We start from the raw sequence: 19,190 nt of genomic DNA on the forward strand, positions 1-19,190 counted from the left end.
AGATAATTAAGCTAAAGAAAGGAAGGATCTCATGAATCAAAATCTCCCTCTGCTAAAAAGCCATGGGTCTCAAGGTTTTTTTAAGTTTATTTATTTTCAAGAGAGAGAGCACAAGCAGGGGAGGGGGGAGAGAGAGAGGGAGAGAGAGAGAATCCCTTAGAAGCAGGCCCTTTGCTGTCGGTGTGGAGTCCAGTGCAGGCCTCCAACTCACAAACTGTGAGATCACCACCTGAGCCGAAAGCAAGAATTGGATGCTTCACCAACTGAGCCACCCAGACGCCCCTCCCTTTATTTATTTTAATCAGGTCTGCGCTTCTGCTAGAACTGCAGCTCTCAAAAGTGTTGCCCCAGAACAGCAGCAGCAGCAGTAGATATGCAAATGATGAGGTCCCCAGACTGCTCCCCCGTCTTCTGAACCAGAAGCTCTGAGGGTGACCCCAGCACGCCCTCCAGGCGCCACGATGTGTGCTTAAGTTAGAGAGTCCCGGTGCTAGAGTATTGCGGTGCCATAGGGCTCTATTTCAAGACATTTTCCTTCCAGGATGCTGTGTTTTCTGCCCTCTGCAAACGGGTCCAGTTTCATTTGTTTATAAATGAAGCCACACAGGGGTCTGTAGCCTGCCAGGATGACGACGCTTCCTTGCAGACAAATGCTATATAAGCAAGACCTGCTTGGACCCCCACAGGCTGGGCACGACTTACATGCCGGCACTTTCTAGAGTGAAAATCTAACCAGGGAAACAGGGAGGAATGAAAAGCCGAAGAGGGAAATAGGAGGAAAAAGCCAAGCACATGAGGGGATTTCTCTCTAAGCTCACCCGGGAAATGCAGGCATGCGTGCTCTTTACGAAGAGCTTTCCAGTCCCCACCAGCAGATGCAACCACAGCCTAATTTGTGGTAACCCTTTCATGCAGAGAAAGAAAGGCCTGGAAAGTAATTCAGCATCACGTGCCTAAAATAGTCAAGCATCGTGTTTATCTTTTGTGAACTTTATTTTTTGGAATTACAAATATATTTTTACATAATACTCTGCTTAATTCTTTTTCAAGTTTATTAATTTATTTTTGAGAACAGGGAGGGGTAGAGAGAGAGGGAGAATGAGAATCGAAAGCAGGCTCTGCACTGTCAGCCTGACATGGGGCTCGATCCCACAAATCATGCGATCATGACCTGAGCCAAAATCCTGAGTTGGAAGCTTAATCAACTGAGCCCCTCAGGCACCCCTCTGCTTAATTCTAATTATAAAAGTAGTATGTTCATTGCAGAAAGCTTGGAAAACATAGAAAAGGATAAATAAGAAAACTTAAATCATCCATTACCCGCTGGCCGAAGATGGCCACTTCTAATATTTTGGGGCATTGCTTTTGAGATAGATAAAAAAATAAATAATTGCTTTTAGGAGAGCCAGATTCCACCTCCATGTTTGCCAGAGATTTGCTGTGACGTCTAGAACAAGGCACTTTTTCTCTCTGGGTGTTTTCTCATTGTTAAATGAGTGGGAATAGGTCCTTGCCTCTCAAACAGAAGTATTGTGCCTCCGAGCTAAAAAATATAAAGCATTACTTTTATATTAAAATAAACTCATATATATTATGGAACAATTGAAAAAGTGAGTTGTTTTTTAAAGATAAAATACAGGGACGCCTGGGTGGCTTAATCGGTTAAGTGTCTGACTGTGGCTCAGGTCATGATCTCACAGCTCGTGAGTTCAAGCCCGTCAGGATCTGTGCTGACAGCATGGGGCCTGGAGGCTGCTAAGGATTCTGTCTCCCTCTCTGCCCCTCCCCCACTCATGCTTGCTCTCTCTCTCTCTCTCTCTCTTTTTTTCTCTCTCTCTCTCAAAACTAAATAAACATTTAAAAAATTTTAAAAGATAAAATACAGAACTTCCTGCTTGTGTTTAGCCAGTGAGATTTCTCCCACAGACCTCCCTCAAAGTTTGTACTCACTATCCTTGGCGAATAAGGGTATGTCAGTGAAAAAGTCTGAGAAGAATTGAACTAGGTGATCTTACATATTGCTTGCAGTCTGGTTATTCTGTGCATAGAGAGTTCCTGGCATGTAAAGTACAATATCTTTAGGACATCTTCCAGGTCTATAATTTAGTCATCTGGGATTGGTATATTGTCATACATTTTTCTATTGATCAGCTTAATGTAAATTCAAGTTAAAAAAAAAAACCCTAGAATGCATTTTTATTTATTTGTTTGTTTGTTTGTTTGTTTGAATTCAAGTTAGTTAACAGTATGATCTTGACTTCAGGAGTAAAACCTAGTGATTTATCTCTTACAAATGACACCTAGTGCTCAGCCTGAAAAGTGCCCTCCTAAATAACCATCACCGATTTAACCCACCTGCCCCCCAGCAACCCTCAATTTGTTCTCTGTATTTAAGAGTCTCTTATGGTTTGCCTCCTTCTCTATTTTTATCTTATTTTTCCTTCCCTTCCCCTATGTTCATCTGTTGAGTTTCTCAAACTCCACATATGAGTGAAATCTGCCTTTCTCTGACTTATTTCATTTAGCATAATACACTCCAATTCCAACCATGTTGTTGCAAATGGCAAGATTTCATTCTTTTTCATCACTGAGTAGTACACACACACACACACACACACACACACACACCCCACATCTTCTTTATCCATTCATCAGATGATGGACATTTGGGCCCTTTCCATAATTTGGCTATTGTCAACAGTACATGTGCCCCCTTCAGATCAGCACTTTTGTGTCTTTTGGATAAATATCAAATAGTGCAATTGCTGAGTTGTAGGTAGTTTTATTTTTAATTTTTTTAACCTGATCAGTCTGCCCTTAGAGCACAGCCTCTTCCACCACACATCACACTTGTTCACAAAAGTTCACCTTCACGTGCCTCTTCAGTCACACAGAAACATTTATTTTTGTTTAACACTATTATGTGTCTGTGTGTCAGACATTACTATGTGCCAAGTACAGAAATCAATAAGATATCATCTCTATCCCTGTCTTCTGGGAGTTAATCCTTATTTCTCATAAAGCATCTCAGAAAAGATCCAATGTCAATAGGGATCAGTTAAAGAAGATGTGCTTATATATAAAATGGAATACTACTTGGCAATGAGGAAGCATGAAATCTGGCCATTTGTAGCAATGTGGATGGAACTCGAGGGTATTATGCTAAGTGAAATAAGTCAGGCAGAGAAAAACAGATACCATATGTTTTCACTCATATGTGGATCAGGAGAAACTTAACAGAAGACCATGGGGGAGGGAAAGGGGGGAAAAAAAGTTACAGAGAAGGAGGGAGCCAAACCATAAGAGACTCTTAAATACTGAGAACAAACTGAGGGCGGATGGGGGTTTGGGGAGAGGGGAAAATGGGTGATGGGCATTGAGGAGGGCACTTGTTGGTATGAGCATTGGGTGGTTATATAGAAACCAAACTGACAATAAATTATATTAAAAATAAACAAATAAACATTAAAAAAAGAAAAAGAAAGAAAATTTGGTCTTAAAGCAAAAAAAAAAAACAAACAAAATAAAAATTAAGAAAGTAGTGTTCATATCAAATACATTTGGGAAGTGCTGAGTTAAATCAAGTTAAGCAGCTTTGTTTACTGGAGGACTTTTCAGAGCCTTTAATATACTAATCTGCATTGTGAAACCTCAACAGGGACATAAAACATGCAGTGTTCTGAAAGTTATTTGTTCAGAAAACTCTTTATTTGTGGAGCATCTCCAGGAACTACAGATCCGCGGCACACAACTTGAGAAATGCTGGTATGGTAAAATCTGATCAGAGTGTTTACTCAAGAAATAGATAGTAGTTTTATAGATAAACCATGAAATACAGAGGAAATTGAAGATGGGTTCTTCCTCTTGAAGAGCTTTCAATCCAATAGGAAGGAGAGTCCTGAAACACAGGCACGTGTGCAAATGAAAATCCGTGTGAAAGTGTGGAGATGGGGGTGCAGTCAGCAGAAAACCATGAAAAGAAATAGATAAAATTAATCAAGGAAAGTTTCCTGGAAGAAGTAGGGTTTGGAGACAATTCTTTTCACAAACCAAGATTCCAAAATTATCTTTCTTATGAAAATAATGTTATTTATTAAGAAAAAAAGTGTTTTAAATACAGAAAAGTAAAGAAACACTCCCACCCTGCATACATACATATACACATATACTTACATATGTGTGTGTATGTATATAATTTTTCTCTTTTGATCAGTAAGGATTTTCTTTTTTTTTTAAAGTAGATTTATTTATTTTGAGAGGAGAGAATGCAAGTGGGAAGGGGGCAGAGGGAGGAAGAGACAAAATCCCAAGCAGGTTCCATACTGTCAGTGCAGAGCCCGATGTGGGGCTTGAACTCACAAACCATGAGATCATGACGTGAGCTGAGACCAAAAGTTGGTCGCTTAACCAACTGAGCCATCCAGGTGCCCCTCTTTTTTTTTTTTTAAATGTTTTATTTATTTTTGAGAGAGAGAGAGAGAGAACAAGTGGGAGAGGGGCAGAGAGGGGGGTGGACAGAGGAACAGCAATGGGTTCCACACTGACAGCAGCAAGCCCAATGCGGGGCTCAAACTCACAAACAAGAGCATGACCTGAACCAAAGTTGGATGCCCCTCCAACTGAGCCCCACCCCCAGGCACCCCCAAGGAGGATTTTCTACCAGTATTTTTAATATGAATAGGTTTAGGAGGAGTTATTTATAATAAATATAAATAAATATTTGTTTGCTTTTTTGCTAAGGGAGGGAAAAATTTGTGCTTCAAAGCTATGCATTGTTTAGATTTCATTCATACAAATTATTCCTTTCCAGTCTTTCATTTGAGCTCTTCTACAATTCCGTAAATTATACATAACGGATAACAATGAAAAAATAGTTCTTGTACACACACATGCACATCCAGTAGACATTCACTTGATTTCTGCCTCCCCCGCCCCTCACTGTGGAAGAAACCAGTTTGCCTCCATTTGCACATTTATTTCATCAGTAGAAGCCACAGAGAGTTCTCACAGAAACCAACCCTGCTGGACCTTGATCTGAACTTCCAGTCCCTAGAACCATGAGAAAATAAATGAGAGATGTTTAAGACCTCCAGTCTACGTTATTTTGTTTCAGCATCCTGTGCAGACTAATATACCATCATGATGTCATGATATTTCTTTGATGGAATACTCCAGAGTTTAGTTGGCCAATCTGTTTCTATTTCTTAAATTCACCATTTAATGCTTGAATCTCTCTCATACTTAGCATCATTTTTCTCAGGGAAATTACCCAAAGTAGGAATACCAAGTCAAAAATAAGGAAAGTTTTAAGTCTTTTGATCCATTTTGCCAGGTTTCTTTCCAAAACTGTAAATGAGAATTCTCTTTTCTTGCCAAAGGACCTTAGATTTCAGACTGGTGCTTATGTTCACACCAGGCAGTTCTGGGGTCAGAGCCAGTTTGTATTACTTTAAAAAATAGTGTCTACGGGCCCCTGGGTGGCTCAGTCAGTTAAGCATCCGACTTTGGCTCAGGTCATGATCTCACAGTCCATGGATTTGAGCCTCGCGTCAGGCTCTGTGCTGACAGCTCAGAGCCTGGAGCCTGCTTCGTATTCTATATCTCCCTCTCTCTCTGTGCCCCTCCCCTGCTTGCTCTCTGTCTCTCAAAATAAAATAAAGACATAAAAAAAATTTTTTAAAATAGTGTCTATTATGTTAGATAGGAAATACTATTATTGGTTGGCTCTTAATTAAAAACATTAAAAATATAAAAGAAAATATGTAAAATGCACAAAGATAACAAGTATAGACAACTTCACCAGAACCCTCTCTCAGAGAATACTATGTGTGTTGGGAAGAAATGGTCTGAAGGGATGAATGGGGTAGGAGTGAGGCACCAAAAAAGTGTGCTCAAATGGAGAAAAATGGTCAATGACTGCTATATCCTCACCTCCTAGAGCAATCCTTGGCAAATGGCAGGCACTCAGTAAATATTTATTGAATGTACTAATTATGGAATGTGCTTTATAGGATCTATTAACTGGAGAATCCTTTATTTTGCTGAGTCCTTGCAATGAGTGTCCCAGTTTAGGGACAAGAACAGAGGCAGCTAGATGGATCTGATAAACAGAGGGCTGAAGAATTTGAACTTTCCAGGCTAATCTTAGAATGAGGGAGTCCAGAGAAAGGATAGGTGCTTCATGGAGAAGAAAACAGAGTGAGGAGGCGTCTGGGTGGCTCAGTCCGTTAAGCTGCCAACTCTTGACTTGAGCTCAGGTTATGATCTCATGATTGGTGAGATCGAGTCCCATGTCCGGCTTTGTGCTCACAGTGCAGAGCCTGCTTGGGATTCTGTCTCCCTCTCTCTCTGCCCCTCCCCAGTTTGTGCTTTCTCTCTCTCTCTCTCTCAAAATAAATAAATAGACATTAAAAAAGAAAAGAAAAAAGAAAGAAAGAAGCCCTCTCCGTCTCTTCTTCAAAGTGCTTAGCAAAGGGTGCCTTACTTGTTAAAGGTTTTGTGTGAATAGACTCTTTTGGGGGGAACTCACAGAGGCACTGAGTCCCTCATCTGTGTCCACCGAGGGGAGACCGGAGAACACCACGTGGGTACCGGAGTGGAAGAATGAAGCGACAGGTAGATAAGTGAAAGAATGAGGGATCCCCTTCCTGAAAGACACTCCTCTCTGTCTGGTGAGCGCTATTCCCAGGGCTGTTTTAAAGCGCAGGTGGTTTGAACCACTGGTGTAGATTAAGTGGCTGCGGTGTCGACTACCTATGGGCAAGCGCTTGTGCATGTCTTAGTTTTATTGCCCATTTCCTGATGTACCTTATTGGAAGAAAACGTCTGTGACTTTTCACACACTACCTCTCAAATGTATAAAATTGCATGGCTCACAAACTTTCAGTTTCAAGAACATGTTTCTTTTAAACTTCATATCTAAAAATGAATCCTGTCAGCTTTATAGCTCTTCTGTCCCCTATTTCAGTTTTGAATTTAGTTAGGCAGCCAATCCAGAGTGGCTTTAGGCTCTCACGGGGCTTTTAGAATTTCATTATCTTCCGATATGTGCACCTGCAGTATACATCAGAATGAAAAGGAAACAGATCTGTTTCCATGCCTGATGTCTACGTTTATGGTGAATGAAAACTGTGAGCCTGACTTAATTACTTTCATATTCAAAACTGACTCCATCTTCTATCTCCTTCATAGTTGCAGAGAGCAAGGTACTTGTCATAGGACTTTGTAGAATTCCCTTTTTAAAAAACTTCAGTGAAGCTAAAAGTGGCCAGTGGGCAAACTATATTCAAACATGGAAGCCAGGGCACAGTAACGTAGCCAGGACAGCAGATTTACTGGCTGTTGACCTACTGGGTAAGCTTGCTACCTCTCCACTTCTCCTTTCCTCTTTGACTAAAGACCATAATTACCCATATCCTTTACGAACATTTCAAATGTTGTTTCTTAAAGTTTCAAGAAAAAAATTCGATAAATTAGTTTTATGGCCACATTAAAATCCTGTACCCACTCAGAGTGCATTGATGTGGCTCTAAACTCACTCTTTTGGGGCGCCTGGGTGGCTCAGTCTAGCAGTTGACTTCAGCTCAGGTCATGATCTTGCCATTTCCAAGTTCGAGCCCTGTGTCGGGATCTGTGCTGACAGCTCAGAGCCTGGAGCCTGCTTCAGATTCTGTGTCTCCCTCTCTCTCTGCCCCTCCCCCGTATGCTCCTTCTCTCGATCTCTTTCTCTCTCTCTCAAAACTAAATAAACATTAAAAAAAAGTTAAACTCACACTTTCATTCATACTGTAAAGTTTTCCTCTTATCATTTACTTAATTTTCTTATTACAAATATGATTCATGGTAATATAATAAACAATGTAAAACATAGACAAGGGCTTCTTGCTCTTTAAATCTCATGACCTAATTGATCTTTTGATTGAAGATGACCAAGCAGTCTTCCAATCCATGGAGCTGGTCTATATTGTGGCTCAAACAATTGATCTATTCCAGTGTTTTCAAATCTTTTCTTGGAATGTGATCATGATTTTGAAAAACATATTTCAGATATGGAACAAGTTTTCTCCCTCTCACAAAACAAAGTTTCTCAAAAGAATACTTATTCTTCCCACATGTGCCAAGTATTGAATCTTCCCATTCTATTCTTTTACTTAAAAAAAAATTTGTTCTACTTCCCTTCCCATCTTTTTTTAATTAGGTTTTTAATTTTTATTCCAGTATGGTTACACTGTGTTATATTAGTTATAGTTAGCATACAGAGTTATATTAGTCTCAGGTGTAATATAGTGATTCAACAGTTCTATCCGTTACTCAGTGCTCATCATGATAAGTGTTCTCTTCATCTATTTCCCACCATTCTTCCACCCACCTCCCCTTTGGTAACCATCGAGTTTGTTCTCTACAGTTAAGAGTGGTTTCTTTCTTTTTCCTTTGCTTCTTTGTTTTGTTTCTTAAATTCCACATGTGAGCAAAATCATATGGTATTCATCTTTCTGACTGGCTTATCTCACTTAGCATTATGCTCTCTCGGTCCATCCATGTTGTTGCAAATGGAATATTTGATTCTTTTTAATGACTGAATAATATTCCATTATGTACATACACCACATCTTCTTTATCTATTCATGTATCAATGGACACTGGGCTGCTTCATAATTTGGCTTTGTAAATAATGCTATAAAGAATGTATATACACTATAAAGAATGTATATAAAAACACCTTTGTAGTGTTTTTATATTTTGGGAGGTAAATACCTAGAAGTGTGATTGCTGGATTGTGGGGCAGTTCTATTTTTAATATTTTGAGGCACCTCCATACAGTTTTCCACAGTGGCTGCATCAGTTTGCATTCCCACCAGCAGTTCAAGAGGGTGTCTTTTTCTACATATCCTCACCAACATTTGCATTTTTTCTTTCAGCCATTTTGACAAGTGTGAGGTGACATCTCACTGTGGTTTTGAGTTGCATTTCCCTGATGGTGAGTGGTGATGAGCGTCTTTTCATGTGCCTGTTGGCCATCTGTATGTCTTCTTTGGAGAAACATCTGTTCATGTCTTCTGCCCATTTCTTAATTGATTATTTGGTGTTTGGGTGTTGAGTAGTATCAGTTTTTTATTTATTTTGGATACGAACCCTTTATCAGGCATGTCATTAGTAAATAGCTTCTCCCACTCAGTAGGTTGTCCTTTAGTTTTGCTGATTGCTTCTTTCAATGTGCAGATGTAGCCCTGATACTTTATTTTTGCTTATTTTTTTTACTTGCCTCAAGAGACATATCAAGAAAACTGTTGCTACAGCTAATGCCAGACATATTACTAACTGTGTTCTCTTCTAGGATTTTTATGGATGCAGACATCACATTTAGGCCTCTAAACCATTCTGTGTTTATTTTTGTTTATGGTGCAAGAAAATGATCCAGTTTCATTATTTTGCATGTAGATGTCCAGTTTTCCCAGCACCATTTGTTAAAGAGATTCATTTTTCCATTGCATATTCCTTCCTCCTTTGTCCAAAATTATTGACCACTAATTGTGGGTTTATTTCTGAGTTTTCTATTCTTTTCCATTGACATATGTGTCTGTTTTGGTGCCAGGATTATACTGTTTTGACTACCACAGCTTTGTAATAGAACGTGAAATCTGAAATCATTATACTTCCAGTTGTGTTTTTCTTTTTCAAGATTGCTTTGTCTATTCAGGGTCTTCTGCGGTTCTATACAAAATTTCTAAGATTGTTCCAATTCTGTGAAAAATGCTGTTGATATTTTTATAGGGATTGTATTAAATGTGTAGGTTGCTTTAGGTAGTATAGACATTTAAACAATAGTTGTTCTTCCAATCCATGAGCATGGAATGCCTTTCCATTTCTTTGGGTCATCTTCAACATCTTTCATCAATGTTTTATAGTTTTCAGAGGACAGGTCTTTCACCTTTTGGTTAGGTTTGTTCTTAGACATTTTATTCTTTTGGTGCAATTGTAAATGGAATTGTTTTCTTAATTTTACTCTCTGCCGCTTCATTATTAGTGTATAGAAATGCAAGATTTCTGCAGGTTGGCTTTGTATCCTGCAACTTTACTGAATCTTTTTCAGTTCTAGTAGGTTTTTTGGTGGACTCTTCACAGTTTTGTATATATAGTAGCATGTTAGCTGCAAATAGGAAAAGTTTTATTTCTTTCTTACCAATTTGGATGCCTTTTATTTCTTTTTGTTATCTGATTGTTGTGACTAGAATATCCAATACTCTGTTGAATAACAGTTGTAAAAGTGGACATTCTTGTCTTGTTCCTGATCTTAGGGGAAAAGCTCTGTTTTCCCCCATTGAGTATGATGTTCACTGTGGGATTTCATATAAGGCCTTTATTAAAGTTGAGGTATGTTTCCTCTAAACCTACTTTGTTGAGGGTTTTTTTTTTTTATCATGAATGGATGCTGTACTTTGTCAAATGCTTTTTCTGCATGTATTGAAATGATCATATGGTTTTTATCCTTTCTCTTATTGATGTGATGTATCATGTTGATTGATTTGCAAATACTAAACCACCCTTGCATCCCAGGAATAAATTCCACTTGATCATGGTGAAATATTTTTTTAATGTGTTGTTGGATTTGGCTTGCTAGTATTTTGTTGAGGATTTTCGTATCTATGACCATTAGAGATATTGGCCTGTAATTCTCTCTCTCTCTCTCTCTCTTTCTCTCTTTCTCTCTCTGGTGTCTTTCTCTGGTTTTGGTATCAAAGTATTGATGGCCTAAAAGAACAAATTTGGAAGATTTCCTTCTATTTCTATTTTTTGGAATAATTTGAGAAGAATAAGTACTGATTTCTCCTTAAATGTTTGGTAGAATTCATCTGTGAAGCCATCTGGCCCTGGACTTTTGTTTGTTGAGAGCTTTTTGATTATTGATTCGATTTCATTGCTGGCAATTGTTCTGTTCAAGTTTTCTATTCTCCCTGCTTCAGTTTTGGTAGGTTATATGCCTCTAGGAATTTATTCATTTCTAGATTGTCCAATTTGTTGGAATATCGCTTTTTATAATATTCTCTTATAGTTGTTTGTATTTCTATGGTGTTGATTGATTATTATTATTTCTCCTCTTTCATTTGTGATTTTGGTTATTTTATCTTTGTCTTTTTTTCTTGAAAAGTCTAGCTAGATGTTTACCAATTTTGTTGATCTTTTCAAAGAACCAACTCCTGGTTTCATTGATCTGTTCCAAAAAAATGAATGAAATGGATGAAGCTGATATCTTGGAAGGCAGAGCAAGGACATAGACAGAAACTGAGTCTTCGGTGACATATTTGAGTGGCTGAAAACAAAGCCTCCCTACCTCTGGACTTTCAGAATCATTTTGCATTTCAAATGAAATGGCCGATATGGCATTACTTGTAGCAGCAAAACATTGAAATAACCTAAGTATTCATTCATTCAGAAAATGATTAAGTAAGTTATGAGTCAATATGCTAAAAAATAAATTAATTTAAAAAATGAAAATATTTTTCCTTTGTCACTACTTTTTGCCATTTTAATTACTGTATATCTTGGTGTAAACCTCCTTGGGTTGATTTTGTTAGGGGATCTTTGTGTTTCCTGGATCTGGATACCTGTTTCTTTACCCAGATTATGGAAATTTTCAGCTACTATTTTTTTCAAATAAATTTTCTTCCCCCCTTTCTCTCTCTTCATCTTCTGAGATTCCTATAATGTAAATGTTATTACACTTGATGGAGTTACTGCATTCCTTAAATCTATTCTCAATATTAATAATTTCTCTTTCTCTTACCTACTCAGCTTGATTGCTTTCCATTATTCTTTTTTCCAGGTTTCTAATTCATTCCTCTGCTTCCTTTAGCCTGCTATTTTTCCTTTAGGTATATTTTTAATTTTATTTATTGTGTTCTTCATCCCTGATTGGTTCTTTTGTATCTCTTTGTTAAGAGCCTCATTGATGTCCTCCATTCTTCTCAAGTCCAGTGAGTGTCATTATGATCATTACTTTAAATTCTCTATCAGGCATATTATACTGATTCACTTAGGTATCTTTATGTGGTTTTGCCCTGTTCTTTCACTTGGGACATATTCTTCTATCTCCTCATTTTGTCTAACTCTCTGTGTCCATTTCTGTGTGTTCAGGAGGTCAGCTATATCTCTGCTCTTGAAGGTAATGGTCTTATGAAGAAGAGGTCCTATAATGCCCTGTAGTGCAATGTGCTCTGTTTCTGAGGACCTGGTGCTTCAATGAGTGTCTCCTATGTGTGAGGATACTCCCTGCTGCTGTATCCTGGCCACTTTTTCCTTTAGTCCAGTCGGCCTCAGAGGCTCTCTTTTCCTCCTGTGAGCAACGTTTTGTGGGATGGGGTGAATTTTAACAAGATGCCCACTGGTCTTCTTGTGAAATAAGATCTGTATCACAGCTGCCTCCAGAACCAAGGCCCCATAAGACCCATGTGGGTCAGAGATGTGATCTTGGCAGAGTTTGTGCCAGTCTTCTGGGGGAAGGGACCTGCAATGCTGGGACTTAGACAAGCTTGACTGGAAAGGGCATATCTGCTGAAGCATAAGGGGGTAGGGCTGTGTGTAAGCAAGTTAAGTAGTGAGTGTTGGCACCGTACCGATTCCCACAGGTGGCCATGTGTTTATGCTGGGATGGGAGAGGGAAATGGTGCCTGCTAGTTTTTTTGTTCCTAGAGAGGTCTCCCTGCAATAACTGCTTCTCCAGAGCATGCTCTGAAATACATAAATAACTCTCTGATATGCCCCAGAGGTTTTTCAAACTGCTGCTTCTATGCTGTATCTCTGAGGGCTGTTTGTTGTGCTGTCTCTTGAAGGGCAGAAATTCAGCTTCCTAATGCCCTTTGGTCTCTCTCAGAGCCAAGATCACTGATTTTTAAAATTCCAGGCTTTAAGTCCTGCTGCTTGTAAGAACGCATGAAATTCAGCACCTCTTGCTTTCAAAGTCAAATGTTATGGGGAATTTATTTTACCTGTTTGGGCCTCCCATTGTGATAGTCCATTTCTTGCCCTTCTCTGCATCCCTGGCTCCCTCCCAACTGGGAATGTCCATGGTCCATTTTGCTCCCAAACCACATCTCCACCCTTCCTACCTCTTCAGTGTGGCCTCTTAGAGAAGTTAGTTTAGTTCAACTCAATTCCTTTAGTTGAGGAATTTGTTCTGACAGTCTTGAGGTCACTTTCTGGATTATTTACACTGACATGAGTGTTACCTAGATGTATCCATGGGACAAACTGAGCTTAGGGTCCTCCTAATCCGCCATCTTCCTAGCCTCTAACAACATTCCCTTCCCACCTTAAGTATTTTGTTAAATACACATTTCTTTGACCAAAGAAATGATACAGAAATGATGCTCAACCCAGAGGAACATAATAAATGTTAATAAAAACTACTGATTAAAAAGAGGTACAATCAATAATTATTCACTGGAGGAAGTTCTATAGGATAAATGACCCTGCTCCTTTAAGAAATAAATCTTAAGGGGGGATGGGATGAGGGAGAGAAGTCCTACAGACTAAAAGAGACATCAACCAAATGTATTGTAGGGACTTCTTGATCTCAATTTGAGCAAACCAACTGTTTAAAAACATGATGATTAAAAGGAAAAACTATGGAAATAGTAAAAAGTTCAGTAGCTACTAAGGGTTATGGCTAGGCAGAGCACAGGGGATTTTAGGACAGTAAAAATACTCAGTATGATACTATCATGGTGGATACATGTCATTACACATTTGGACAAACCTATAAAATATACACACCAAGAGTGAACTCTAATGTAAACTATGGATTTGGGGTGATTATTATGAGTCAATATAGATTCGCCAATTATAACAAATATAGCACTCTAGTGAGGGATGTTGGTAATGGTAATGGGAAGTGTGCAGAGTCAGGGGATATATAGGAAATCTCTGTATCTTTCTCTTAATTTTGCTATGAATTTAAAACTTCTCCTAAAAAATCTTTTAAAAAAACAAAAAAAGGGTGATAAAAGAAAATTGTCTATCTGATGATATTAAGAAATTATTGTTAATTTGGCTGAGTGGTTGTGTATTTTATTTTGTAAATAAGGTTCTTAAAATCTAGAGATACTGCTTACCTAAGAACTTCATGTAAAAATTATAATTGCTTTGAAATTTAGGCTGGTGTTTGTGGAAAAGCAGAGAAGAGAATACATCTGTGTACTGATGAAATGAGATTGGCTCTGAATTAATCATTGTTAAGCTGAGTGATTGGCTCATGAGTTTATTATAGGCTTATTAAACTAATCTCTCTACTCTTGTGAATTTTGGAATTTCCATAACAGCAAGTTGAAAACAGCCAAAGCCAGTATGTTTTAGATAAAGTTATCAAACAGCATCAGGAGATCTGGGAAGGCACAGTGAACCAAGACTGGGGAAAATGACTGCTCAGGAAAAGCTGGCTGAGGCACAGGGGGCAGGAGGGATGAGGATCATGCTCAGGGTATTGTCAGAGCAAAGATGGTGTATTACCCAGATTTGGGCCACCTGGGAGAGATAGCATACCTGTGGTTGCTGTAGAATGGACATCTGCCAGAGGAAGGAAGGCACAGCAAAATGGAGGTGGGAGATGTCCGATCTGCTGCAAAGCAGACGGGATCAGCAGCAGCCAGCTGAAGTCACAGTTGGAGGGCTCAGCAGGGGCAATCAAAGGCCCCAGGTACATTTCAAAAACAAATAAGGAAGATTCGAGCACCCATCAGGCTCAGAGAAACTCAGCTTTATCCTCTCCTATCCTTGCTTAGGTGCCGCTTCTCACTGGTGTCTTCACTTTGCACGTAAAGCAAAGCAACTCATGTTCCCTAGAGTTAGAACCTCCAGTCACTTTTCAAATAGCTCAGATGGTGAAATGATGTTGAATGCCCAGGACAGTGCCTGCCCACAGCAGGTGCTCAGCTGAAAAGCAGCAAAGCAGATGGCTGGAGCACTATTGCAATTCTTTTTTTTTTTAAACCATTGACCCCTTCACCCACTTTATGTTCTGTTTCTTTATGTTAGTAGGCTATTATAACCTTTTTAACATCTCTCTAGCACACATTCTTCAAGTACTCATATTCAGTATGGATGTATGGATGGTTTGTGAGCATAATTCATTTTGGAAACATGCTAGTAATCCAAAGCAGTCATATATCAAAGCGAATTTCAGGAACCATTGGCTCAGTTGTGATCATGTGACATTCGACATCATGTACGACTCGTATTGGAAGACACTGCTTGTTTCTCAAGTTAAAATTTATTAGAAATGTTTGCTTGTCTTATGGAACACTTGCAGAACAAATTACTCACAATCCAAGGTTTTACTATATATCCTTGAAGTGCTTATGATCTCATAAGAGAGGAAACTATCATCTAAACAAAAACCAAGACACACAAAAAAGAAACTCAGCTTAATACTTCTGCCAGGGCTGGAAGGAACCAACACCAGATTCATGGGTGCCAGGCAAACACACCTCCCCTCTCTTCGATTTTCCCATCTCCCCTGCTTCAATCCTAGAAGACCCAATTTGTGGTTGGAATGCGGGCATTGGCAGATGAACCTCATCAAGCAGGTGTGTGGGGATTGGGGAGCCTTCACTTCAAAGGAAAGAGAGTTTCCACTCTTACATGTGACTAAACAGTTTAACCACAAAAGTGCTACCATTCTTATAATGAAAATAAACAGATACACCATGAGATCTAAGAAAAACATAATTCCACAGAACAAGTTTGAATAGTGAGAGGGGATAATAATTGGACTGTATTCTCTTGAACTCACCAGTTCCACTGCTACAGCCAACACTGTTCAGTGATTTGTTACATGCAGTGTATTCCGGCTTGGGAAATATACACTGCTTTGCTTTGGTTACCGCCAACAAATTGAGGTAGAGAAAACGTTACTTCCCAGATATTACCATAGGGAGAGCTTTGCATTTATTTGGCAGAAATACTTGGATTACTCACTGGAGCATATTCAAATAGCAAGGGCGACTCTAAGCTCCTGGACAAGGAAAGGAGATGGGGACAAAGCAGACAAAACAAGAGAGGCTGTATATTGTACACAGTGACCTCCCAGCCCAGCCCTTCAAATCTTTAGTTGCCTAGAAGCTCAGTTAGGTCTGGCGTTCCCTCCAAAGAATCAATGAAAGTCAAAGTTCAGTGTAGGACCTTCAGCTAATCTACCTGATTACTTTTGTACAAATTAGAAAAGGAAGCCCTTAGGGTAAAACAAATCACAGAGTGGTGTACCCTCGGGTGGAGGAATTACCTAAGACCCCTCCCTCTGGTCTTTCTTTGGAATTCTGAACTGGAGCTAGCTTTAGTCACCACCCTGCCCCTGGACAGGGCACCCGTGTGCAGGGTCCAACCTGGTTCACATCCTGGTGAACAGCTGCCCTTGTTCTCAGCCCAGGTTGGTAGAAGAAGAAATGGCACAAATGGACACAGAGCCAAAAGACAAAAAAGGCTGTCAAAGCATAAGACCTCGAAGCTTTGCAAGAAAAAGGAAGAAAGGCTGTGGAGTTAGGATTTCAGGCAACCTCACACAATCTTGCAAGTCAATCTGGCTATATACGTGTAGGCTCTGTGTGCTCTCTCCATGGTTTATCTCATCTTGCCAAAATGTATATAATTCGGGGGATAACAATCTCAGGACTACCTCGTCTATCACTGTTCACCATTCCTAACAACTGGATAAAAGAAACTAATCAAAAGGAACTAATGAGGTGTGTGGCCTGCCTTGGACTTTTTTCTGGAATCCCCTCTCCCTGCCACAGCTGAATCTTAGCCCCGATCTGCCAGGCAGCAGTTTGAGCTCCAAGGGGCCCACGTGTAGATGATCATGTCCAGGGACCCCACCAGCTGCATCTGCACACGCCACACTTTGTTTAAACCAGAACCATATGGCAGGTCTAGGTAAGGGTTCCCTGAAAGAAAAACAAAATGTGTAGGCAAAGAAAATAAATATAGAGGAGAAAGAGACAAAAGCAGCAAGTAAGAAGAGGAATGGGGATTTGCCGTCGCTGGTGGGAAAACGTGGGCATCTGGCTGAATAGGTGCCTCAAATGCAGATAGAGAAGAATGCCCACTAACCAGATCTGCTTCTGCATGTGAGGTTGAATCAAGGATGTTTTCTGGGGTTGTGAATTTGTGCCATGTCTCATGGTCAGACTTAGACAACAGCAACCCTCTGCCTTTACTCTCAAGCACCTAAGTGCATGGGGAAAGCAAATGATCATGGCCTTGAGTGGAGGGATGTGGTGGAGGGTGGCTAGAACCCTGGGAAGGCAAGTTTCACTCAAGAGGTGAATGAGTTATGGCTGTGAGGCTGGAAGAGCAGAGGGAAAGATGATGAAAGCCACAGATCACAAGAGGGAATACTCTGTGCTGTACTTTGGTGAGTGAGCTGAGGAGAGATCTGTGACCACCCTGATTCCTTTTCCTTCTCAGATGTGCATTTGGAGCAATCTAGGGGACTATTTCAATGATAGTAGGAACTAAAAACATAAATGCTTCAGCGGCTGGATGATGAGAAGAATATTAAGGAGTTGGGGTTTAAGGATGTGGGAGAGAAGAGCAATCAATCAAGTGTGGATCGAGGGTGTAGGCAAGCAAGGTAAGAGGAAATATAAAATGAGATTCTCAACTGTTCACTGGGTATTCTGCTTTCCCACTCACTCCAGTTATGAGGAGTGACTCACGGGGGCTCCCAAGCATGGCGGTCTGTAGTGTCCAAAGTGTTCTCAGATGAGGCTGCTTTTAGCTGCAGCTTAGGAGGAAACTCCCCTTCCACTGTGGAAACAATAGAAATATTTATAAACTTCCAGAATAAGAAGACTGTCGGTAAGGCCAATCCAGGGTGATTAATTCTGTGGCTCAAAGACTTCATCAAGGACCCAGGCTCTTTCCATCCTTTGGGCTTGACCAGCATCAGCATGAAGGCTTTGACCTCAGACCGGCTCCCCACCTGGTGACAAGATGGCCCCTGGATTTCCAGCAGCCGTATCCATGCAAGACACCATCCAGAAACAAAAAGATCATGTCTTCCATGCTTCTTTTTAAGTGTGGGGAAATCTTTCCCAGAAGATTCCCAGCAGACTTCATCTCACATCCTGTTGTCCAAATGGCATCACATGTTCTGGTCTAAACCAGCCATTGGCAAGGGTAATGATTAGTTTAGACCAGGGGTCAAAATGGTTTTTACATAGTTAATAAAAAAAATCAGCTCACTTCGGCAGAATATATACTAAAATTGGAACGGTCCAGAGAAGATTAGTGTGGTCCCTGAGAAAGGATGATGCACAAATCTGTGAAGTATTCCATATTTTTAAAAAAAATCAGAAGAAGAATAATATTTCATGACATGTAAAAAGAATATGAGTTCAAATTTCAGTGTCCACAAATAAAGTTTTATTGGAACATAGCCACACTGTCACCCATTTACATGTTGCCTATGGCTGTCCGAGCAGAGCCAGAGGTGAAAATGCACAAAGCAGATTCAGAGTAGGCCAGTCTGACCAATTTTGTGGGTGTGTCAAGAGACATCCAAAGTCATGTGAATCCCCTGACAGTTGATAAACAGGAGTCTGGCATGATGCCATTTCTAGATAGTATTATTACTTGTCCAGATTCTGATGTAGCTTTATTGGCACATCTGGAGTGTGTAGCAAAATTCTGAATTCTCTTTTACCACGTGTATGCCAGTAACCCTCCTTAGGAAAGTAGTTAGTAGAGTTTAGATAATTTTTTTTTAATGTTTTATTTATTTCTAGGAGAGAGAGAGAGAGACAGCGTCAGCAGGGGAGGGTCAGAGAGAGAGGGAGTCACAGACTGAAACAGGCTCCAGGCTCTGAGCTGGCAGCCAGCACAGACACCGATGTGGGGCCCGAACCCACGAACCGCGAGATCATGACCCAAGCGAAAGTCGGACGCCCAACCGACTAAGCCACCCAGGCGCCCCTAGAGTTTAGATAATTTTTAATGTCCTTCCAATTATACATCAGGCACTAAGTCAGAATGACCAGGCTCTGCCAAGTATTGCTGAACTAAGCAGATCAGGAAAGCTACCCACACTCCATAATTCCCTAAGTCAGTCTTTTTGACACATTGAAAGATGAAGCAGGGAAATGGCTGGTCTCCTGCTAATTATCACCACCTGTTCACCAAGTGGCTCTCTCCAAATAGAA

General features: G+C 40.0%; 1 non-coding gene across 1 annotated transcript; it reads left to right on the forward strand.

The window, feature by feature from the left end:
• Positions 1 to 18,228: 18,228 nt before the first annotated feature.
• On the forward strand, positions 18,229 to 18,333 carry LOC144226417 (U6 spliceosomal RNA). Its single transcript, XR_013333631.1, has one exon. It is a non-coding gene; the product is annotated as a U6 spliceosomal RNA (small nuclear RNA).
• Positions 18,334 to 19,190: the final 857 nt, after the last annotated feature.

The sequence above is a fragment of the Crocuta crocuta genome, unplaced genomic scaffold, assembly GCF_008692635.1.
Source record: "Crocuta crocuta isolate KB4526 unplaced genomic scaffold, BGI_CrCroc_1.0 scaffold282, whole genome shotgun sequence".
In the NCBI taxonomy this organism is placed as follows: Eukaryota; Metazoa; Chordata; class Mammalia; order Carnivora; family Hyaenidae; genus Crocuta; species Crocuta crocuta.